Genomic DNA, 26130 nt, shown 5'->3' on the forward strand with positions numbered 1-26130 from the left:
TTTATTTTTCTTTTTCATTTCAACACTGTTTGATGGGTCAAAGGCGAAACCTGTATTAGAGTCTGTATCAAATTAAATTTACAGAAATGATTGTATATACATGAAAAGCATATTAAATGCAAGTAAAGTCTACCTTTCTTTAAAGTGAAATGCCAAAATATGCGTGAAATATCTCATCATAAGTCAGTTTAATGGGTATACTTGTATATGTACTTTATGTAAAATTAAATAACATGCTTATTCTGACATTTACTGGTTAAATATATATAAATGAATAAGTGCAATGTAAAACTTGATTCATTTACTTAAAAAAAAAATAAAAAATCAGTAATCTCATTGCCTTAAAGCAGGAGGGTCAGTGTCCTGCAGAGATTAGTTCCAACTCCAATTAGACACACCTGAACCAGCTAATCAAGCTCTTTCTAGGTATACTAGAAACTTAAGGAAGGTGTGTTGAAGGAAGTTGGAGCTAAACTATGCAGGACACTGGCCCTCCAGGACTGAGTTTGGGCTCCCCTGCCTTAAAAAGGCTCCTATTTTACCCCTTTTATGAATATGTGAGATGGTGTCTCCAAAATGAGTCTGTAAAATTAAAGATTGGCTGGTCTGTCTATGAGCTGACATACGAACGATCTGCTAATGAATCGACTGATCTTTGTGGCTTTTAAATGCTCCAGTGTTATCTGTGTTTGCACTCATTGAACAGTGGTGAACTAATGACCTTCATGGCCAATCACAATACTTGTGAAAACTAGAAATTTAAATAGTGAAATAGGGTCTTCTGCTGTTAGTGCCAGTGAAAGACTGATCCAGCAAACGCACACGCAGTGAAATTGTGCACAGTTTCTGCGTTTTTAAGTAGTTGGAGTGTTGTAAATAGCGCATATGAGATAAATGACATCAGTACATAATAACTGGTTATGATTATTTCTGAAACGATACAGAGTTGTCTGCGTTTGCATCGCGGTGCACCGAAGAAACAATTAATTTTGACACCCCTACAGTGGTGATTAAGAACTCTGTCAACAGCACTTAAATGTTAGTGGGAAATGGACGTTTTTAAGATTTCAGTACCGTGACAGACACGGATGAAGCAGATTCAGGATTTATTTAATGGATTATAGATTTAGTTTGAGTCAAATATAGCAAGTGAGTTTATTTGATATATTTGTGTTGGAGTTTATTCAAGCAAACGACGGTTCATTTTCTGCACCGATGAGTCACACGCATAGCCATTACATAGTTCGCAGAGCGCGCACACACACGTTTAACTTTACACTGTTTTTGTATGTCTACTTGAATCGTCCTCATATACGCTCTATGTGGCTCTGGTGATTTGATTATGAATTACAGTGAGTTTTCGGTCTATTCTTTATAACAAACATTCATTGTATTAAAAATGTTTTAAACTTGTAAACTCTTTCTTGAGGTGTAGTTGACCACAGAGAGTTTGAACACATCTTTTAATTAGGGCTGGGTGATATTGCAAAAAAAATTTTTCTCAATGTCATGTTTCATATCATTCGATATCAACAATTATTGAATATTTTTTTAACAATACATTTAGGAATATTAGAATTTTTTATTTAACCACTTTATTTTAAAATTCCCAACAGTACTAAGGCAAATAGTTTTAATAGTCAAAAACAAAAATATTTAAACAAAATATCTCATCGCTTTATAATAAAATAAACAAGTATTAAAGAGACCCTTAAACTTAATAGATAAAATGTTACAAAGTGTGTGGAATGGTAAACATAGATCAACATCTGTAAGGTGTGAATAATAATGATACAGTAAACCTCAAACTCTGTAAACAAAACTGATTATGATAATCAAATCTGAGATTTTTAATGAAGGAACTAACCGTCATTATTCAAATACATACTGCAACATTACAAATTTTGAAGTTGAATGACTATATTACTCCATATGCTAAAAAATCCTTTCTGGTGGGGTGCTAGTGGCTGGTATGCACAAGAAATGAAACAAAAAAAACTCTTGCAACATCCTTACATTCTTTTTTTTAATTTACAATCTCCTCACTGCTGCTGGCCACTCATTTTCGTATGTGTTGTTATTCTGACCTGAAGTGACAAACGCGAGTGCATGGTTTGCTTAACTATTTACAAAAGGCTTTGCGCTCCCACTCCTCTGGGGTCTCTCGTATCTAGGCGACCATCAACCTTTTTCTCAGAGGATGACAAATGGACAAACCGTTGCTGCAACCCCGATGCAAGTTAATGCAGAAAAGTAAAAAGCACTGCAGTTTTTGGGTGTACTGGTTTGTCTCAGGTAATTAGTCTACTGTTATACTGATATGTGTATATTCCATACAAAGTGTGAAGCAGATTGGTTAGTTCTACCTACATGAATCGCGGTGCACTCATGGCATTCGGTAAAGTTCAGATGTTTTTCAAATGGGTTTACCTGGAAAATATGTGCGCTTCACATGTGCGCTGCTTGCACGCCATGTGCGTTTCGTGCAAGTCGCGCACTTCCATTGGAAATGACAAACTTACACTCTAAGCTTATTGGCATTCCTTTCTAGGCACGCACTCCGCAACAACATTTTAATAAATCTACAGCCTTCATATCAAAACATCATACCAAACTTTTTGTATTGTTATTGACAATGGTGTTCGGTCAATAACAATGGTGTTCAGTACACCGATTTTATCGCCCTCTGAGGAGAGTGGAGCTGTTTTTGTAACCTGTGCCTTTAATGCAAATTAGCTGGGTTTGCCCACCCACCTTTCCCTTTTTGTGTGTTTGTTTCCCCTGCTGTGTCAAGTCGTAAACAGTAGTGTTGTCACAATACTGAATTTCGGTACTGAAATTTTAAAAACGTCCATTTCCCGCTAACATTTAAGCGATGTTGAGTGCATCTTAAACACCACTGATTAGCCATTGTGTTCACATGCTCAACAGAAATGACTGTGAATGGCTGAGAAGGTCATTAGTTCACCACACTTCACCGCTGTTTACCAAGTGCACAGATAGAGGGACACTGGAGCATTTTAAAGCCTTCAAGATTGGCTGGTCTGTCTATGAGCTGACATACGAGCGATCTGCTAATGAATCGACTGATCTTTGTGGGTTTTAAATGCTCCAGTGTTATCTGTGTTTGCACTCATTTAGCCCTACTTTAAATCCCAGTTTCTTTGAAAATGCTGTTCTGTGAACATGTGTGTATGTGTTTCTAGGAGATGTTAATACACTCCTGTCAATCAATTTAGTGGGTGGGAAAAACCGCACTTCTACATCACGTTGCGGTGGGCCTGAAATATCTGGGATTTAGATCTAATTTGAACATCAGAGAATAAAAAAAAAAAAAGACTTGTTGTGTTTATTTCACTCCAGCATGACTGTGTACACACTATACCTACACACTGTTCTGTCCAAACAGCTTACAAAAGATGATTTTGCATCGTAGGTGCCCCTCGAAAGCGACAAGTTGACTTTTTTTATTGTTTAAAAAAGTGAGTTAACCCACTGTAACTTGGAACTGTTAAATTGAGTACATTTGGATTAATATCCACATAGTTTAATTACTTAATAATATGAAAAAAAAATAACTTCAAAGCAACAGGATTACCACATTCATTAAGAAAAGTCAACTAATTGCTTTTTACAGAGTGATCATACAACATTTTATTGACTGGTTAAAAACTTCTTGCTGAAAAATGGATAAAAATATTTTAAAAAATGACAATTAATTAGTGTTTTTGGGGGCACTGTAATCCCTAAAGCGTTCAAATGATTTGTATCCACAATATGTCTAACCAGATTATTTGGACTAAATTGATTCACTGACTGACATTTTTGTCTATGTCTTTTGTAAATAATGGTAAAAAAGGCATGATATACATTGATTTATCTATTTATTTTTGCTCATAAATGAATAAATAGACAGAATACATTCTGATGTACAGACAAATTTGTAATATGCTTGTTTGGATGCTGGAGCACCCTGTTTTCATCTTTTGATCTATTGTTTAAATGGCATTCATATCAATACACAGGTTTAGTCTATGGAGTATATGCAGAAGTATTCAGAAGGACTTTTAATTTTTCAGTATCCTGATTGATATACGATACAAAGTAGGTCTCGGAATGTACAAGAAGCACTGCATTAAATGACATTTTTTCGCGCCATGTCTTTAAAATATGAACATTTATTTGTACTCCAGTATTTTCAATGGAGTTTTAGCGCTCGCCTGCTGAATCTGAAGGGCGCGAGCGTATAAACAGCTTTTCATCTTGTTTTACGCTTAACCAACTAAATGAATGCTGAAGTTTATTTAACTGATTATATTTTAATTACATTACAACATCAATGCTGTAAAAGAAACCTTATGAAATGTAAAAATAATCACACTAAGCTTTCACCGGAAGTTTATCAGTATGGGAAGAAACACTAGCTGTGCATATACCCAATTCAGATGAACATCAGCTTTATTTACCTCCCCCGACTTCAGAATATTGTATATGTAAACACACAAAAAGCTTGACAAACAAGATGATATGGAAATAGTACTTTAGGTCATATTACTGAAACCGATTATTAGGCAGTTTTGTATTGTTGTGTTTTTCTCTCTCTTCTCATTATTATCCAGAAGCTTCTTTATGTTTGAGGAGCAATATATGCTCTTATGTCCTATTTTATGATCCAATTATAGGAGTTTTGAATGATGTTGTTTAGTCGGATGTTCAATATGCTTAAATCCACATTTGTTTGGCCTGTCTTATTTAAGTGCCTGAGATTTCTGTAAAAATAATGACTAGACATTTATATTGAATTTTGTTTGGCCTAAATTCCTTCGTGAAAATAAATGCGATCTGTAAGTTGAAAATATATACTTACAAGGCAAACATTTCCGTCTAATGGTCCAAAACAGTCAGCTCAGGTGAAATGTTTTGACTAACCTGACAAAGTAAAATATAACCTAAGCTCTAAATGCTACTATCAAGAGAGGATATAAATAGCGTGCCGGACTGCTGAATATAAAGTGACTGTAATTATGGCATTACGTAGATGGAAAGCCTGAAGCCAAAGGAAAAAAAAACAAGGACTATGGATAGAGAAAAAAAAAAAAAGGATTTTATTACCTGTTTGGTGGCTCAGAGTCCATCAAATAAAGTGTTCCTCAAGAGCAATACCTTCCTTGTAAATATTAGGACTGCACTGGTATATAGGAAGCAATGTGACGACTTAAAATAGAGCTGAACGATATTGGAAAAATCTGACATTGCGATATTTTGTATTTCTCCGATATACTGTATCTATAAAATTTCACTAAATGATTGAATAGTACTATTTGGAATAAATTTATAGACATTTAAATGTTAATTCTCGCTATTAGCAAACCATTAAATATGACTTTTGCTTCAATAAACTCCTAATTTTATCCTTGTTAATATATGTCAAGATAGTTTAGGTATTGCGTTAGGGATGTAGAATAAGATTATGCAGAATATGTAGTTTATAAGTACTAAGCAGCCAGAATTTCAATACCATGCATGTTAATACGAGAATTGGTCCCTAAAATGTTATGTATTAATTTTGAATGATTGGGATAATTCTGCAGTAATAAACAAACTACAAGCATTGATGACTGCAATAAAGCAAAGATAAGTGAAATAAGCAGTGCATGCTTTATTGTTTTGTAAATGTAAAAAGTACACTGCAGTCAACTCAACATTGCATATACACTACCTGACACAAATTTTGTCGCCTTTCGAAGTTTTAGGAACAACAAATGATAACTTGATTAATTATAATTAATATTGTGTATGACTCCCATGAGCTTGGACGACTGCATCCATACATCTCTGCAATGACTCAAATAACTCAATAATAAAGTCATCTAGAATGGCAAAGAAAGCGTTCTTTCAGGACTCCCAGAGTTTATCAAGATCTTTGGATTCATCTTCAATGCCTCATCATTCATCTTACCCCAGACATGCTTAAAAATGTTCATATCTGGTGACTGAGCTGGCCAATCCTGGAGCACGTTGACCTTCTTTGCTTACAGGAACTTTGATGTGGAGGCTGAAGTACTGTATGAGAAGGAGCGCTATCAAGCTGAAGAATTTGCCCTCTCCTGTGATTTGTAATGTACTAGGCAGCACAAATGTCTTGATACCTTAGGTTGCTGATGGTGCCCTCCACTCTGCAGATCTCTCACATGCTCCCATACTGAATGTAACCCCAAACCATGATTTTTCCTTCACCAAACTTGACTGATTTCTATCAACAATAGGCCGTTAGCAGTATTTGTTATGATTGGGATGCAGTTGAACAGATGATTCATCTGAAAAATCTTCCTTTTGCCATTTTTCACAATGATCAACTAGAAGTCAAGTTATGATTTGTTGCTCTTACAACCGGGATCGACGACAAGACTTTTGTCAGGTAGTATACAGTATCTACGGGGTGTGACTATTGCGCATTCACACATTGCGATATCAGTGCTGAAATGATTGTGCAGCCCTGCATTTAAAATACTTAAAAAATAAAAAAATAAAATCTCTATACTACAAGCTAAAGTTTATTTCATAAGAACCTCATAAATTGCAGGATAGAGAAGGATTTTATCTTTGCAGTTGTCTAAAATAATAATTGTAAGTGTTTAAGTAAATAAGTACAGTTTTTTTTAAGTGTAAAAGCAGCTTTCTACTATACATGTGCTTTTATATTCATTTTCACATGTTTACCTCAGTTGTCTCATGATTTGTCAAAAGAAATATTAGGAATCCAACAGAAAATACTACAATTTTGTAGTTGAATCCAACTATTTCAGTTTCAGTTTGTTTAAATTTTAAGCCTAAATATTAAGGAGTCAACTTAATTGTTTTATGTTCAATCAACTTAAATTTGTAAAAATTTGTGAATTAACTTATTCATTGTAGTTGTATTCAGACCCCCTTAAATTTTTACTCTTTGTTATATTGCAGCCATTTGCCATTAATGTACACACAGCACCCCATATGGACAGAAAAACACAGAATTACTGACATTTTTGCAGATTTATTAAAAAAAGAAAAACTGAAATATCACATGATCCTTAAGACGGTCTGACTACTTTCCGTACCCACTGTATGTATCTGTGTATATATGTAGCAAATATTATTTGCAAATATATATTTCAATCAATCAATATTTGGGCTAATAACCCTTGTTTTTATTTACATGAAATGAAAGCGTATGTTCTTCGAACTAATTGTTCCTGTCTGAAAAGCTCTAAATGACAATATTTAATTAAAAATTTGGACTATTTAACATTTTGCTGGAACCCACTCCTAATAAATTCAAAGAAACTGAGAATTCAAGCGGCTGTTAATTCTGTTAATAGATTGATGTAGAGCTAGATATAGATAAATATAAATCTATTCCATGATGATTAAATATCAAACTATTTTCAGATACAAAAATAGTTTTCTTTTGCACTCATCCTATTTTTCTTGTCAAATGCGCTTAATACAGATCAGTCTCTCACTAAATCAATTCAGCTCATGTTTAACATGAATTATCACCTCTTTGGAAAAAGAAATCCATCAAACTTGTATGCATGATTAGGATTTTTCACTGAGCAGATCATCAGTGATATCCCATTACAGACGGCAGCTTATGTGCAGCAAATTGACTTTTAGATTAATGGTCCATAACCCCTTTTACCAAATTTGTACAACATGGAGTACGCAGGGCCGACTCGTCCCCACTCGCTGCACATCAAATCTACAAATTTGACATGGAGAATTGGATTTAAAAAGACGAAGTTGTCATGATTACACAACGGCCTCTCAGTATTGATGTGCATTATGAGTGGAGATACAGGCTAGTTTGTCTTATGAGCATCGATTCCTTTGCTGATATAAACAAGATACAAAATAATAGCCTGTATTGATTTTAATAAAGAATTTTTTGTTGCTGATCTGACAGAGCTAATATAGATGTCTTCCTTATTGAACTTGCGGACAAAACAACTTGCAGAATTTAAGCCAAACAGCCTTCGAATATTGCTTATATTAATGATTTATTCGATTTATTATTGTTTTGGTGTTGGATATTTAATTGCTAATTTGCTCTTTTTTTTATTTATATTATTTATGGTGGTCATCTACGAAATGTGAATACACTTTTTTTTCACAAATAAATCCTGATTCATCCAAACATTCTTACTAAAATCCATTGTAAATGTATACAAAACAACTCGAGAATAACTGTACAACAAAAACACAATAATGATATATACCTGGGGGCCTTATAAACGTGTATTAAAAACCTACATATAAATACATATGTTACATATACATTAGAGGTGTGAACCTACACTGGTCTCATGGTTCGGATCCACAAGTATCGCTGTAACGAAATGCATTTTTTTTTTGTGGTAGGCATCTTTTTAAAATGGTTTTCTATTGACATCGTGTTTTGTGCGCCGTTTATGTGTCCCCCGTAAATCTTGCATTTGCCAGTGCTCCATTTTGACGGTGTGCTCGTTGAAAAATGTAAACTTGAGCAGAAAAATCACTTGAGCTTCACAATCGTTGATATAGTGGTTGCCTAGCATCATAAAACGTGCAGCACACTGCTCGTTTGAAAAGAGTCTTTTCTAAAGACAACAAAAATGCAGTACGTTGCACCTCGCGTCTTCAGAACTGAAAGTGTGTTCCATGTCCAACATTAAATCCTTCTTTACCATTAAAGTTCTTTTTCTTTTGTTTCAGTGCCAGCCTCTTCTTAAATCATAATTTTATTTGGACAAGTGCATACCTGTCTGCATTGGAATGTGACAAAAGGGATATGCCCATCATAATAAGTGACCCCTCCCCCCTTAATTATTATTTATAATATTTATTATTAATTATTATTATTTACAAAAGAATGAATAGAAAGTATACATTAGAAGCAAATAAACTAGCCAACAGTTTAGCTTATTAAAATTAATAGCTATTATAAAAAATTGGATCAAGCTATTAAATCTCATAAATTTTTTCTTCACTGTATAACTTACACATTCTGATTTAAAGAGCAATAAATGAATTTCATTTATTTGGATTTTTGTTTGATTACATTTAAATAACAGGTGTCACTTTAAAAATTCACACATCTAACATTAACGTTATAATGAAAGCATTTGATTGCTTGACTAACGATTTATGCTCATTTAGGAAAAAATTAGTTGTTTAAAAAAATACCCCACCAAGATCGACCTCTTTAGATGTTATTACTATTAATTATCTGTATATATCTGTTCAAACACTCACCCAAAACCCAGACTTTCGATTTGCTTTAATTCGCATGTGCAGAATCTGTTTGGGAAACAGCATCTATTTATCACTATGAAGCGTGTCAGCTGACAGTCACGCACCGCTATATGACTGTTTTAGGATTGCATAGAAGAGGCGATGGCACTTGTAATGAAAAGGAAGGGAATCGCACCATTTTTATATTTATTTCAAAGTGTTTTCATGCCTAAATAAAATGAAAGCACAGAACAGACTCTCATTTAAGAGCAAGGGGCGGCCCCTGGTGGTTGCATATAAGGAGAATCGGCTCTTTAATGTTTATTGCTACCCTTTAGAGAAAGACTAAAATACAGGGGGATAGAACTGTAAAATACGAGAGAATTCCGGGAAAAACGGAAGAGTTGATGGGTATATAAGTGGTGCTTTACAGAAACCCTTTATATAAGGCTGGATTGGGTGTGTATTATGCAAATTACTGACCCAATGACATCGGGTGTTCATTTTAGAAATTCGCTAACAGAAGAACAAGTTTCAGAGCAAACTCCTGTGCGTACCGCATGTGTTGTGAATTAGGTGGAAAGTTTTCATGAAAAGTTCAATTGAATATATAAGGCTGTGCGATATGGGCAAAAGAAACCTATCCTGATTTTCTTGAACAATATTGCGATTTCGATTTTAATCACAATTTTGACACATACAGACGTTTTACAGTGTGAATCTGAAGCATATTTCAAAAGGAATACAATTTGATCTTTATCAAAGACCTGTAACATGTCTCTAAAACAGACATAAGGCAAAAAAAATAATAAATAGACTACCGGGTGTGTATGTATGTGTGCGCGCGCGGTCAAACACAAGTAGGCTTCGATGTTCTGTTTGACCACAAGTAGTTGTGTGTAATTTTGTACGTGTCCACAAATTTTTTTATTTTTTGCCATGCATAGATCATAGACCTCTTTGTGACATTGCCGTAAAATAGTCCATTCACAGGTTGCATCTTTTGCGCGCACAAGTTCATTATTTCCATAGAAGGTTCCCAGGTTGCGTGCATATTGGTATTCTATGCGTACCCAGTTGAAAACATCATTTCTACTTTCAGAATTCTGCAAGCACACCGCGAGTCATGTAACAAGAACTGAGCAATCAGCTTCATACTTTATATAGAATATACACATTTCGTTAAACTAATTACCTCAGAACATCCAAAAACTGCATTGCTTTTTCATTTTCTCCATAAATAAAACTTGTATCGGAACTACAGCAATGTTTTTGATCATCTGAGACTGAGTTGATGGCTGCCGAGCAGTGACAAAAGAGCATGAGCACAAAACGTGTTGAATGCTGAAAGAAGGGATGCACTTCGCGCTTTTCACACGCTTTTAGACGATTTCCTCTATCCAAAGTATTTTTACACCTCAGATGTTGACCTTTTTTTGGGCAAGAAGTCCTTGCCTTTGCTGAACTTATTATGCCTGTTTATGCAGGCTATTTGTCATTAAGCTCACTCTCCTGTTTTCACGCTCTGTTTAGACGTGCTGCGTTATGATTGGTTCAAATAGCATACTGTGGGTAAATCGTGCTGTAAGGCAATTTAGAAATCGTGCATGTTCAAATCACGATTTCAATATGATTTCAATTAATCGCACACATCTCTACATATGAATCATAGACTGTAAAAGATATGGACGTAGTATCCTTGACGTCACCCATAGGTTTCTGAATAACACAAAAGAAGCTACAATTAGGCATGGCCAATCGGCGACATTTTGTTTGCGCGTCATCACACCGACCAGGGGATACCAAAAAAGGGCAAAGAGGCGGAGCTACAGATGCCTGCTAGTATTTTGCTTCGACAGGCTTTACTTGGGGAGAAATGCTTAATGCTTCATTACCTGCAACTTGTTTGTTTTCTGACCACATGTTCACTATATCAATAAAGTGTTTAGTCTTTAAAAAAAAACGCTGTTGTAATACATTGAATCACTAAAAATTATTCTTACGACGTTTTTCTACAGGATTAAAACGCAAAATACTTCCAAACACTTAAAATATAGTCTGTGTTAGTAAATGCAAGGCTATTTAAGAAATCCAGGCATAACACTATGACGTTTCAGATGACTGTTTTATAGCCTACAGCTAATCAATCTGTCAGATTCTGGAGTGCATTTAAGTTCTAAAGAAAAATATTAATGATAAATGATCCTAAATAAAACAAATACATTTATAGATAGAATATAAGTGTATTATTTCACTCACCTGGGAAAATGGAGGCAATGTGAATGGTTTGTGAGCACAATTAAATGCACACAGCATACCAAATCATCTGATAATTGTAAGATATAGTTTCAAAAGGCAATTGACTGTAAAGCCACATAAAACAAAACAAAATCTGCCAAGTTCAGCGGATAATCAGCTGGAATCAGCTGAGGTGAAGTGACTGACCAGCGAGACCTAGCTGTCACTCAAGTGGCCATGCCCTTATTTATGCAGATTTAATAAAACTGAATATAAATGAAACTGATGAGTTAAAAAAAATTCACCCCCAGTTGTCATGAAGGGTAATATTAGCTATATGAACCAAAATCGTTCTTTGTACCAGGCTGTAAACACCTTTTCTTTCTGCTGTAAAGTTGGCCATTTTAACAGTGGGCTCAAAAGAAATTTGCTCTATTATGAAGCCATGACTAGTGGAATTTTGATGAATTGCAGTTTTAGTTACTTCTGTATTTGCTTCAAGATGGAGAGCGGGAGGTTGCCGCTTGATAAAAATACAAAAATGTAAACAATTAGTAATGAATGAGACCCATTTGTCCTGCGCTTGTTTTTCTATTTAATATTAGAGAATAGTGACCAGCAATAAAAAAATAAAAAGAATATTCAAATAAAGAATGGTTCACACATGCCAAGATTTCTGGTTATGTAGGGTTCTGTTGGAAAAGCAGGGTATAAAATTTTTTTTAATAATAATTTGTTTGGTGATTGCATGTTTCTGAGACAATTACAGCTTCTTAAAGTCCCCAAGAAATCAAAACTAACGATATTGTTGGCTCACATTGCTAGTTTTGTGGTGAACAATTCATCTGTGCATTAAGAAAAAAAAAGTAATAGAAATCTGAAAATGCACTTCCTGTTATTTTTTTGTTTTTGTTTCAGTTAAATACTTAGATTACGTCTGTCTGAGGTATTAGGTGTGGCTAACATACTTAACCATGCCGCTTCAACTGTCAGTTTTGACAACAAACAGAAATGGTGAACAGGAGGTGTCTGTTAGGTTGTAATAACTTTCCCCAAAGCCTTTTCCTAATCTTTCTGAATGAAATGCCTACTTTACTACATCCATTCAGCTTGCAGTAGAAAAATAAGCCACGCCCACTTTTTCTCATTTAATATTCCGTTTCTCGATGAACTGCATCACAATACAAAAAAAAAAATTGCGGCCGCAGCTTCCGGTTCATGGGGACTTGGGAAGTAAATGTTAAAATACATTTGAGTAGTTATGATGTTGTAAAGTCTAAATTCACTGAAGGTCTGTATCAACTGCTGTTGTTTTCTTGAAGAATAAGAATATGTATACATTTTAAATCAGTCATAATTATTAAAATTCATTTAACACTGTTTATCTACCAAAGGCTCAAATAAAGAACTATCATGGGGTATTTTTTTTCTAATTGTTCAAATTGTACACTTTTTTTTTTTTTTTTAAATGGACTAATATGTATACTTTAGGTTCTACAATCATTACCCATAGGGACCTTTTAGTTACAAACGTGTGCTCTTTGAAATGGTACTGCCCCAACTCTTGTAATAATTCTATAAATGTTATTTAGTCATGCGCACTTATAATTTTGATGTCAGCTATTATGTGGGGGCTTGGTGCAAATCTCAGAATACTTTAATTAATATTAATTTAAATTTAGCTAGTTCATTTAGTCAGTTATGCCTTATGCCAGATGATTAAGAAGCTTTTATGCTGCCACTTATAGAAAATCCACTCTACATGCAAAATGAAATAAATAGATAATTATTGATAGTATTTTAATTGAGAATAGAAAAGTGTAAGCCTGTATAAATCAAGGTTATAGTTGTTTTGGATTTTTCATTTTTAGTTTTTATTTCATTTTGACTTTGGTTTCAAACTCAGTTAGTTTTAATTAGTTTTTAGTGGCAGATTTACAAGTTTTTATTAGTTTCTGTATTTTGAAATTGCTTAGTTTCAGTTTTTATTAGTTTCAGTATTAGTTTTAGTTTTTTTTGTTTGTTGTTTTTGTGTAAATTAGTATATTTGTTAGGTGCAAGATTCAAAATCATCAGAATAAATATTGTATGATAAAAACTCAACCAAAGATAGGCTACCTTTTTTTTTGACACAAGGTCACCAATCTACCCATCCTCAAATTTAAAATCAAGATAGCCACTCAAAGTGCAATATGTGTGCAAGGCTACCTCTGAGGTTAGATACACAGTAGTGTTGATAATTCTCCCATGTTTGGACTCAACATATCAACAATATGTAGTCAGCAATCATAATTTCAGACGGTTAAAACGTCACCATGATCTGAAAAGTTTCTTACAATTACAGTTTGCAACCCGACTGAAGCATGATTGACTTATTTAAATTCCATGACGCCTTATTGTTATAAAATAAACTTGCGTTTCACCAGATCTTCCTATTTAAGCCCTCTGTTTACCCGCACTGCCATTGTTTAAGTTTAGTTCAGTCACATCAGGCTGTCATGTACTTTTTGTGTTCAGTTCATTGAATTACGCATGCACAGTATTATCAGTTCACTTCTTCTCAAATCTGATCTCAGTGCACTGTTCCAATAACTGAATAACTCTGTATATGTTGGTTTATTCAGAGTGGGGTATCAGGCATGTAGAAGGTAAATTGTTTGTGGATAAGTGCTTACTGTTACTAGAGACTCAAATCATTTGAAAAGATTTAGTTCGATTTGGTGAATTAGTTAAACCAGTTCACTTAGAAGATTCGTTTAAAAAGAACGATTAATTAGCGATCGTGATCCGTAATACAGAAATAAAACTCATTGTTGCGCACAAATGTGTTAAATGAATACTTTTAAGTGTCTGCTTGGGTCTATTTAATGTTGCACTGTGTTTTTGTCGCGGGAGCAACAGTGAGGAGTGACTGGAGGAGAACCGGCTTAATCTGGTCAATAGCATCAGGATTACAGACTCTTTAGGTGCTGTACGGGTCAAACACCTGGCAGTGCGAAGTGAATAGATTTACTTCTAAAAACAGTAGGCTTATGTATTAAATACATTTACAAAGACTAAAACGAAAGGACTTTTTTTGCTATAATTTTAGTTGGGTTCAGTTAGCTGTGTATACACACAATGCAGTTTCAGTTTTTTTAAACTCTCTTTTATTTCAGTTAATGAAAATTTTCAATTCTAGTTTTTGTTTTTTTCGTTTGTTTTTCTTAACTATAATAAATTTGGTACAAACACTACAAAAATAAAACGTTATTGTGTATCCCTTAATAAATAACTTTTGCTGCTTTTTATGTTATTTTGCCCATGTGGCTTACAATTTAATATAAATTTGTTGTTTTCATTACACTGTTGTCTTGCTGCCAGTTCAATCGCTTCGTTGCTAATTATGATTTGAGGATCAATATGAGCAATGCTAGATCTGCCCTTCACAAAAAGACAAAAATGCTTGCATTGATCTCACATAAATTCATTTAAATATTTAAATCTGTTACACAAACTTGTTTGAGAACCAAATTAGCCAGAGGTCTGTTATCACATTTAAAAGGTTACGAATGTCTGATATTTTAAGCGAGGTATGAAGAATGGAACCCTGGAGTGTTTATTAGTTATGGCCATAACATTAAATAATAATCAGCCAGAAATGTAGATGATCACTATCAAAAATGCTGCACTGTCCATGTGAATGACTTAACAATAGTTTTCATTTCATTTGCAGAATAGTTAAACATCCTGGAATGTATGGAAAATAATAATCCAACCAGATAAAGCAGCTCTTCATGCTCCGTTTTAAATGCCTGAATCATCTTCCTCATGCATATTGACGGATTCATTTCCAAACAGTTCTATGAATTATTACATGCAGCAAAATGTGTACCAAATGTCATCTGACTAATCGCTGATGACTAACTGTTGTTTTCCCTTGACGCCAATGTTCTAAAAGCCATTCTTGGAAACCTATAGAGAAGCAGTATATCATTGGTGATGCTATGAAACAAACGTGTCGCGTTTTATTCAGATAATTTAGGGTGAGAATGTAAGTTACAGGCTTACGTGTTCTTTCTTTTCATCCATGATAAAATCGCCGTAGGCAAACCTTTCTTCAGACTGCATCAAACATACTTTGATTGCAGTATTTCTATCTGAATGAAGACACTCAGGAATGTTCTTTATTGCCGTCAGGACTGAGATCGCCAGCTCTCTCGTGTGCTTGATGAGGGAGAGTCGTTTCATGTGGCTAATCTTAAAGCCATCAGACACAACCTGGTCCCATGCCAGAGCCGCAGCTGTGAATTTTACTGGTGTGTTCTGGGGGCAAAAGTGGCCACCCAAACCAGATTCAGCTGTTTGCAGGTTTGCAGCTGTGGCCGTCGTGAAGAGATTGAAGTCTATTATCACTGCTAAAATGTTTATGCTAAAAGGACTGTAAAGCCTATTCATGAGACACGCTAAAATCTTCCAAGCCAGACCTCAGGCGTCCCCTGAAGCTTGAGGAACACATGGTTTGGAGACTCGCAGATGGCAAAACCCAGCGTGCGAAAACACGAGATCGAGCCTCTGTTGTTTGTACTGGTCGTTACTACACAGCTGGAAACCCAGTCAAACTATTGTTGATTCTACTCTCAGAAAAGCATCTAAAGGAGTCAATTCTTCTCTGTAATCTTAACAAGATTTGTCATAAGAGTTTGTTCTGTAGGGGGGGGGGAAGGATCCCTCGCGCTTTCCTGGGCACTTTGCCCTGCGTCTTTCATGCCTTTGAAGACAGACTCCTTAACAACTAACAAGAGTTTGACTTCCTGCGTTCTGTCAGTTCAGTGGCAACAGACTGTCATCTGAGAGTCTGAACTAACACCAGCAAACAAATTAACATGCCGAGTACATCCCGAAACTCTTTACACTGTCTTTAGATGTGTTCAAAGGTCTACGAATCTTTTCAGGCTATTGAAAAATGTGCATAACAGTTTGTGTTAAACATGAAAACTGTTTTACATCAAATGAACTTAATGTGATTGTAGAAATTGGCCATATTTTAAAGGTTTAGTTCAACCAAAGTGATAATTTGGTCATTTTTGACTGTTCTTCAGGCATGCAAAATGTCCGAAGAACAGTCGCACAAATAAAAAAGCTATTTGTGGAGAAGTGCTTAACGTTACTGGAGAGGCGAATCATTTCAAAGGATTCAGTTCGATTTGGTGAATTAGTTCAACCGGTTCACTTAGAAGATCCGGTTAAAAAGAACGATTTGTTCGTGATTGAATTCACTTACAGTATACAGAAATAAAACACATTATTGGTCACAAATGTGTTAGATTAATACTTTTAAGTGTCTGCTCAGGTCGTATTTAATGTTGTCACTGTGCTGCTGTCATGTTCTTGTCGTGGGTGCAACAGTGAGGAGTGACTGGAGGAGAACTGGCTTGATCTGGTCTATGGCATCAGGATTACAGACCCTTGAGGTGCTGTACGGGTCAAACACTTGGCAGTGCAAAATAAATAGATTTACTTCTAAACGGCTTACAGTATGTATTAAATACATTTACAAAGACAAAAATTAAGGGCGCGTTTGCTATCATTTTAGTTAGTTTCAGTTAGTTTTGTATGTACACAATGCGTACACAATCAGTTAGTTCTAGTTTTTTTAAAAACTCTTTATTTTTATTTCAGTTAACGTTTTTTCAATTCTAGTTTTCGTTTTTTCATTCATTTTCATTAAACGTAATAACCTTTACAGACTTCATGAACATAAAAAAAAGCTTAACCAGACTATAAAAAGCTTGAACTAACCAGACTGGTTGTTAGTGAAGCTTAAACATGATAATGTGACACACAGGATGAATTAAATTTTTCTCAAGCAATATGCACGCATGCTTGAGTTTTTGTGACCAAATTGAAATGCTGTAAACTTTTGTTAAACGCTCTTTATATGTGAATAGTCTAATCAAAGCCATTCATCTTCTCTAGTGATTGTGTCTCTTTAGAAGAATTGCATTAAACTGCTCAATCTGAGGGTATGTTTTTGGATCTTTAAAGAGTTATGGTTGAAATCTCTCATTTTATTAGAAAAATTTTCATTTGTGGTCTAAAGATAAATGGTTTTTATTATAACATGAGGGTCAGTAAGTAATGACCATTTACATTTTTGGATGGAATACTTAACGTAGTTTAAATCAAATAGTGTGTGTGTTTACTTGCAAAACCCTTAAATCTGACCTTATTTTACTGTACAGTTATATATAATTGGAACATAAATGTATTACAATTATAATTGAGATTTTTGCAGTAAAAAATTACAAGCATATTTCACACAGTATTGTCAGAAGGCTATAATATTAGCAAAATTAGTTACAGAAGATGTCGTTAATTTGGAAAGCCAAATCATAAAAGCGGCTGATATTAAAACCTGCTTACATTTTTCACATCGGTAATGAAGGGGGAATTTGAGAGCTTGATGACATTGCCTTTATTAGGACCCTTCTTCATCTTTACTCATTTCTGTCCTCCAGTGTTATTATATATTAATAAGAAGGCTTGATTTTGTTATTGGATGTTACATCAAGTCTCTATATACAGTAGTGAAACTTTTTTCCTTTTGTTCAGTTTGCTGATTGTTATATGCAGATGTCATACTAACAGGATGTTCATAAAAAAAAAGATAAATGCTTGGCCATTAGCCCTCTATGAGACTAATTGTGAAATCACATCTAAAAAAATTTAAGGCTAAAATCATTTTACATAATTTGTTTTGTACATCTGACCTTTGACCTCTTTGACCTCTGACCTTTTGCCGTCATTTATAACTGACTTTGTCCCATTAGGGTAAATAATTTTTTGGAAACTTGTCTGAAACTTCACACGTTTGAACACATTTTTCTGTCTAGAAAGAAGTCAGTCAATGTCTTGTGTTTCAGAAACATGTCAAAAACTAAATTTATATTCAATTTCTTCATAAAGCACTAAATTTGTTTTAGAACTTATGTAAAATTTCCTGGAACTCGAGACAGATTCAAATGCATTTAAACTCTGTGGAAAATAATGCAAACATGTCTTAGTGTTTCAGAAACAGTTGTTCAGCAATGTTTTAGAATTTGAAACCGTATTTAAACCATATAGTTTTCAAAATCAGTGGTGTGTCTATATTTTTAGTAGTCACAGTGTAACAGTGTCTTTTTTCAAACATAGTAGTGTAACAATGTCTTTTCACGAAAAAAAGTGATGTAAAGTTGTTGTTTTTTTTCAAAAACGTAAGTGCAACATTTATTCATTTTCCTTTTGCTTAGTCTCCATTTCAGAGGTCGCCACAGCAGAGTGAACTGCCAACTATTCCAGCGTATGTTTCACGCAGCCTATGTCCTTCCAGCTGCAGTCCACTACTGAGAAACACACACACACACACACACACACACACACACGTTTGTTTTTGTGAAAAGTGGGTACATTACATAGGTTTCCATTCATTTTATACTGTCTAAACCATATATTGTATTGCCCTCACCCCACCCTACCCCTAACCTCAACCATCACAGGAGACTGTGTACATCTTTACTCTCTGATTAAACTCATCCTGTGGGATTTATAAGCTTTTTGAGAAATGAGGATGTCACCAATGTCCTCATGTTTCACCTCCTTTTTGTAATACCCGTGTCATACCTATGTCATTATACAGATTTGTGTCCTGATATGTCACAAAAACACGTGTATATACACACACACACACACACACACACACGCACACACACACACACACACACACACACAGTATTTTAACAATAAAAGTTTGTTTCAAAACCCGTAGTGTAACTAACTAACTAAAATTTACTAAAATCAACCAAGAACACAGACATAAAAACTCCTACACTGCCTCATAGTACTGAACAACCTTGACAGCTACACAGGAAATATGTATGTCTAAAAGGACTTTGTCATTTTTACCTGACACACAGATTTTTGTGTTTTGGAGTTATTGTTTTTCTAAAATGTGGATAAAAAATTACACAAATCTTTAGAAAACATTCTAAAATATACAATATATTTTTGGTCAAGATTTTTATAGATTTTATAGTGAGAGCATGTCACCTAATGTGTGCTGATGTCTCATTTAGTTCCTGTTTTCCAATTATGTAAAGCAAATGGCAACTATCTTTTAGATTTGTTAGCCAAAGGAGATGTCATGTGGCATTACTAAGATTTTATTTCATTGGTTAAATGTCATTAATGTTTTTAAAAATAGAATTTTCTTAGAGGCATTTATAAATGACGATGCCCTAAAGAGGGTTGGAGGACATTTTGTTTTTCCGAAGAGTATTTTTTTTTATCTGTATGGTCCCTAATGGCCAGCTATTATACCTTATATATAGAACACAGAGCATTAAAGCAAATGGAAATCTCAGGTTTTTCAAAATGTAAACACATATTCAGTCCCACCTGCGTTTGGAAGATACTCTGTTGTTCTTTTGCTTTGTTGATTAAACATCATTTTAAAATCTGCAGTAATGAACAGTGATGATTGTAATTAGCTACAACGAAAACAAAGCAAAAAAGAAATGTCTACGTAAAAAGCTTTAGTCATCAGTCAGTTGGCTGATTACAACCGTATACCCTGGTAGCAAAGACTGAAAATAATGCTTTCACTTTGCCTTTTTTGGGGTTAATCAATTAATCTGAAAGTGGCCTTTTCTCTACGATAATTGCTTTTAGTTGCAGAATTGGGGCTGTTTTGGTCAATCTCTAATAGCGAACCTGGAAACCTCTTGAATTTTGATGAGCATTTAATTGCGTGATGTTTTTATCTGGTTTATCTTCAAAAACAAAAGCAAGACTATAATTCTGGCATCAAATCATTGTAGTACAAATATAAAAGTTTGCCTTTGTCCTGGAATGAGCAATGCTGTCTGTGTTTAACAGTTCATGACAGTTCAGTTTCGCCTTTAATATAGCGATTACTTGCAAACCTTGGATTGATGGGGGAGATTTATTTTATTTTTTTTTTTAGAGAGAAGCAATTGTAGAAGGCAATTGCTGGGAAAGCTTTACGTTAGTGCACTGAAATGGAGTAAAGTGATTACTGTGAGTCGCTAAACTGGCAGAAGGTCGCGCAGTGGACAGTGAACTCTTGGACAATGTGTCAGTGTCAGTATCAGACTGTGGCGCTTCAGTCTTGGTGTGATGACGCTGTGGGTTAACATTAACGCTTTTCAGCCTCTTCGCTGTGAATTCTCTATGCTTTTCAAATGACAGTGTGCAAATGAACTGAATGGTACCAGTGTGCTGATGGCCACCTGAGCTGATAAAGCTTCATTTGCGAGTTCTTTCGAGCTTTTGGGCACGGATGAGGTGTAAATTTGGTTGCAATTTAGTTTAGGGATTAATTCACACTTTTAATGTAGTGACTTTTTAGATAAACATCCAATTTTCTGCTTATTAATAGTAGTAAGGTGTTGTTAGGATTAAGGTATCTGATGTATGGTCATGTAGAATAAGGTGTTAAAGGGATCGTTCGCCCAAAAATAAACATTTACATTTGATTTGTTCACCTTCAGGCCACTGAAGTTGTAGGTGCCTTTTTTTAAAGTAAAATATTAAAGAAGATTATTTGCTGAATGTGTGGTTTTTAGTGATTCATATAATCAGGATTCATATGGTCATGCAAAACCTGGAAAATCATGGAATTTTGACATGGCATTTTCAAGGCCTGGAAAAGTTTTGGAAAAACCCACAAAGTCATGGAAATTAGTTTAACAAATATCTGTATACTTTAATTAGGGCTGCGCAATATTGGAAAAATCTGACATTATGATATTTTGTAATTCCTTGATATATATTGATTTAACAGGTTTATTTGGATTGGTTGGGGTATTTTGTAGGGGAGTGAATCTCGAATAATATATTCATTCATTCATTTTCTTGTCGGCTTAGTCCCTTTATTAATCTAGGGTCGCCACAGCGGAATGAACCGCCAACTTATCCAGTGCGTTTTTACGCAGCGGTTGCCCTTGCAGCCGCAACCCATCTCTGGGAAACATCCACACACACACACTCATTCACACACATACGGACAATTTAGCCTACCCAATTCACCTGTACCGCATGTCTTTGGACTGTGGGGGAAACCGGAGCACCTGGAGGAAACCCACGCGAACACAGGGAGAACATGCAAACTCCACATAGAAATGCCAAGTGACCTTCTTGCTGTGAGGCGACAGCACTACCTACTGCGCCACCACTCTGCCCTTCGAATAATATATAACAAATAATTTACAAGCATAGATGAATAAAATATAGTAAAGATGAAAGTGAATTATAGTTTTCAGGTATTCACTTTTCAGGTACAGATATTGAATAATCAACACTGCGTAGTCTTCATTGTGTATTATGTATTAAACTAACTTTATTAAAGGTACAAAAGATTTCTTGTGGCCGGATGTTTTAACATTTAATATATTGAAATGTTTACACAGTCACAGGCCTTAAAGGGACAGTTTACTCAAAGATTAAAATGTACTCACTATTTACTCACACTTAATACTTAACACTGTTTCAATACTATAGGAGTTATAAAATTATATTATTTTTGTGTTCACTTAAAAAAAACCTCATAAATGTTTGAGACGAGTGAAGGGTGTAATGATATTAAGTAATATTTGGTTGAACCATCTCTTCAAAAATGCAGGCAGATGATAAACTTTTACTCCATTTTGATTAAACTAAACTATAATCCCAACATTGCGTATCCTGCGATGTGACTATTGCGGATGCACACATTGTGATACCGATGCTGAAACGATATATTGTGCAGCCCTAACTTAAATATAGGTTAGTTGTCTTTACTTCTTTTTTTGCTCTATGGCCAAAAACTTGCTCTCACATTGTTAGTGCTGTGTAAGCATTATCAAAATCAATATAAAAACAAAATAGATTGTTGCGTGTTCTATGATATGCTATAATATCATCATTGAACGTCATTGTTTTTCTTATTATTACCATGTGTATGTAGACATTACATGAAACATTTTGTCATGAAAATGTAAGTCTTGGAAAGTCATACAATTTTTGTAGTAAAATTGTATAGGAACCCTGTATAATGCAAGCCAATTGTCACCCGTTTTTTGGGTTTATAAATGAGTGAAATCAATCCTCCTGATGATACATTGAGATATTATGAAACAAAGTGATCGTTCTGTGCAATAAAATGAACATTATTGTAATAAAATGAACACACCCTGGGCAAACAGTGTTTTGCATGCACACAAGTGTAGTAAGTGTGAGTGTCCGGTTGCTTGATGACATATGTGCTAGTGCAAACTCTGATGCAAGAGTATGGATTGCTGTTTTTGCCAAATGGATTTTACTTGTGATTGTCCAAGTTGTTGTGGATTTAAAGCAGGGTTCCCATCGGTCATGGAATTTCTGGATTACCAAAGAATTTTAAAATGTCTATTCCAGACATTGAAACTCATGTAATACAGTTGTGGACAAGTACTGAAGTTAGAGATACATTAGGTAAAGTATAACTTTAGTAAAAGTTTTCCTATTACACTTTGGTTTAAGTAAAAGTGCAAAAGTATTTGCCATCAAATGTACTTAAGTATCCAAATAACTATGATACATTATGGCTATACTATCTGTTATCATTTCAGTCACGTAACCAACAATATGGCAATGCTTTGAATAAAAACGTGAATAACTTGATTTAAGTGAGTTTTGTTTGAGTTTGAGTTTTGCGGTTTATTTGTAACCTTGTTGCAAGTCTAAATGTAATAATTTTATTAAAGGGCACATAGGTTACCCCTTTTTTCATATTTAATATAAATTTTTTGTGTCCCCAGAATGTGTCTGTAAAGTTTCAGCTCAAAACACCTATCAGATTATTTATTATAGCTGTTTGAAGTGTCTATATTATAGCTGGAAAAAAGGTTTTTCTGTTTTTTTTTTTGTACTGGCCCTTTAAGACTAGTCCTCCCCGCCCACCGTTCCCACGTGCCTGTCAGCAATCGCCGCCCTCGGCTGCCTCAGGAAGCAGATCTCACGTAACGTGTGTGAGAAATACTACAGTAAGAACTTTAACAATCAGTATTTGATGCATTTTTTTTGTGCAGTTGCAACAATGAGTCACACACAATGTCATTACAAAGTTCACACACACACACAGCAAGGACACAAACACATAGAGAGAGAGAGAGAGAGAGAGAGAGAGAGAGAGAGAGAGAGAGAGAGAGAGAGAGAGAGACAGCGCGTTAAGCTTTGCACTCGTTTTGCACGCATGTGACATGACACTGGTAATATCCACTGCTGTATGGATATCTCTTATATTAATGTACAAAATAAACCTGATTTAATGTCCACAAACCGCGATTGAAGCGTCTTCCTTTATAATAGTTCTGACACGCGGCTGTGCTGATTAAGTGCATCTGAAGTGAATCGCTGTAATTCATTACACACGTGCTCTGTTTTAAAACATTTTAAACTTGTGAAACTCACTCTTGATCACGTTTGATGATGATTGATGATCCTAGAGAACTGAACACACCTTTTTATTCCCGGCTGCTTTGCGCTCGTCCTCTCTTGATGATATGATTATACACAAGACTACCGGACATGTTAATGCGCACAGCTGTCAATCAATATTGGTGGGCGGGGGGACCGCAATCCTACGTAAAGTTGCGGTCGATCTTAAAACCGATCCAATTGGTCCACTGTTTTTATGTTGTTAAATTTGAAAAGAAAGGACTGGGTGTGTTTATATCAGCCCAATATGACAGTTTATACACTATACTTACACACATTTCTGTCCAAACAGCTTGAAAAGTAGATTTTTCACTATAGGTGCCCTTTAAACATGGGTTCACATGAGTATTCTTTTACTATATTGTATATAAATGTGCATAAATACTGGCCAAATCTGATTTACCGATTTACAGCAACTAGTTTTGTATCAGAAGAAATACACTTGCCAGTCACAACAACACACAGTGTGTACAAAATTCAGTTTCAGTCATTCTCCTGTAAAATGCTATATCAATTTAGTAATGCTTGGATGTGCTTGTTAGTGTTTGTGCATTAATCCAGTTGCCTCCGAGCCCAGAGAAGTCGACAGCACTTCTGGACACTGTTAACATATGGCTTTCTTTTTAGCACAGTACAGTTTTAAATGACATTTGTGGATGTAACTACGTATTGTGGTACCTGAACCCATGTGGTGTTATCGCTTATAGATGAAGGATGATTCTTGATGCAGTGCCACCTAAGGTCGGAGATCACAGTTGTTTAGCTTATGCTTGCGCTCTTGTCCTTTACAGACTGACACTGATATTCATGCTAAGTAGACACCACAAAGTGACCACCAGAACAATCCAAAACGGAGTGCACGCTGTAACCTGATTTGTGGCTTTCCTCATGTAAGACCAATTATGATTTTATTCACTCATAAAGATAAAAGGGAACATTATTTGACTTAGGAGTATAGTAAAGTACAAAGTCTCCCTAAATAGAAATACTTCAGGATAGTACAAATACATGAAAAAACTATTGCATTACATTTACATCATTATTGACCACCACTGATGGAATATCAGGACATTTTTATTTTAAATTCTACATTACATTCAGGGCCGGATTAACGTAAAGGCTAGGTGGGGCTGAAGCCCCAGGGCCCACGGAAAAGGGGGCCTTTGATTGGCTGAAGAATTAATTTGTGTTATGATGCAGGAAATGCTTCTTTGCTATGCTTTCTCTCGTTGATAATGTGAATCATTCCTTTCGGTTCGCTGCTGTTCAAAAGGAGTAACGCCGGTGCTAAACTGGGTCTCAGAGTGGCTGAAGCCCAATCAGAATATTGAATAGCCCTGTTTTAGTCACCCATAAGGTTGATCAGATGTCCCAATTTTCCCAGGACAGTCCCTTATTTCAGCACTACTGCGAGAACCGTCCAGTCAAAGGTAGGCTAACCAAGCTCATCTGGAACAAAATCTTAAATTTAAACAGTCTTCATCATTGATACACTTGTACATGTAGTAACAGAAGCTGGGATAGGCAGAATCATGCTAAATGGACTCGTAACTGAAGCGCTGTCTCGGACTCAAACCGGCGCATGCTCACAAAATCCTTTCATCACACAATATAACAAAGACAGTGCACGAACAAATCAAATGGCCTACACAAGCAGTTATCAAAGTGTCCATCGTTGTGTAGTATCTATCTCAAGTAAATACACTCGGTTATGCTTCACAGTAAGTCTAACGTTAGAAAGCAAACTTTTTTTAAATGAATGTTTACTCTGCCTCTTTTATGAAAACGTCAGTAATAATATGGAGCAATAAAATATTGGCGCTGAGTTTCATTAGACAATATATCTGATGCAAAAATATATAAATAAAATAACGATGCTAGCCTTTTGCAACTCAGAAGACCACTATAGGCTATTTTGGATATTAGAAGCATGAATTTGAAAGATATTATATCATTAGGAATTAATGGTCAGCTAAAGTTGTAAAGAAAGTATTTAAAGGTAAAGCCCTATTTAAAGTATTCATTATAAAGCACTATTCATTATAAAGTATTGCACATGTTTTTTTTATTTGTTTTGTTTTTGCAGATTTTTTGCAGCCTATTTGAACTGTAAAGTTCATATTATGTCATTATTAATAATTT

At 35.0% G+C, this 26130-nt stretch overlaps 1 protein-coding gene across 2 annotated transcripts in view; it reads left to right on the forward strand.

The window, feature by feature from the left end:
* Nucleotides 1-26130, forward strand: part of bahd1 (bromo adjacent homology domain containing 1) — a 75252-nt gene that overhangs the window by 1742 nt on the left and 47380 nt on the right. The window lies entirely within an intron of this gene.

This window comes from Danio aesculapii, chromosome 17, assembly GCF_903798145.1.
Source record: "Danio aesculapii chromosome 17, fDanAes4.1, whole genome shotgun sequence".
NCBI classification, from domain to species: Eukaryota; Metazoa; Chordata; class Actinopteri; order Cypriniformes; family Danionidae; genus Danio; species Danio aesculapii.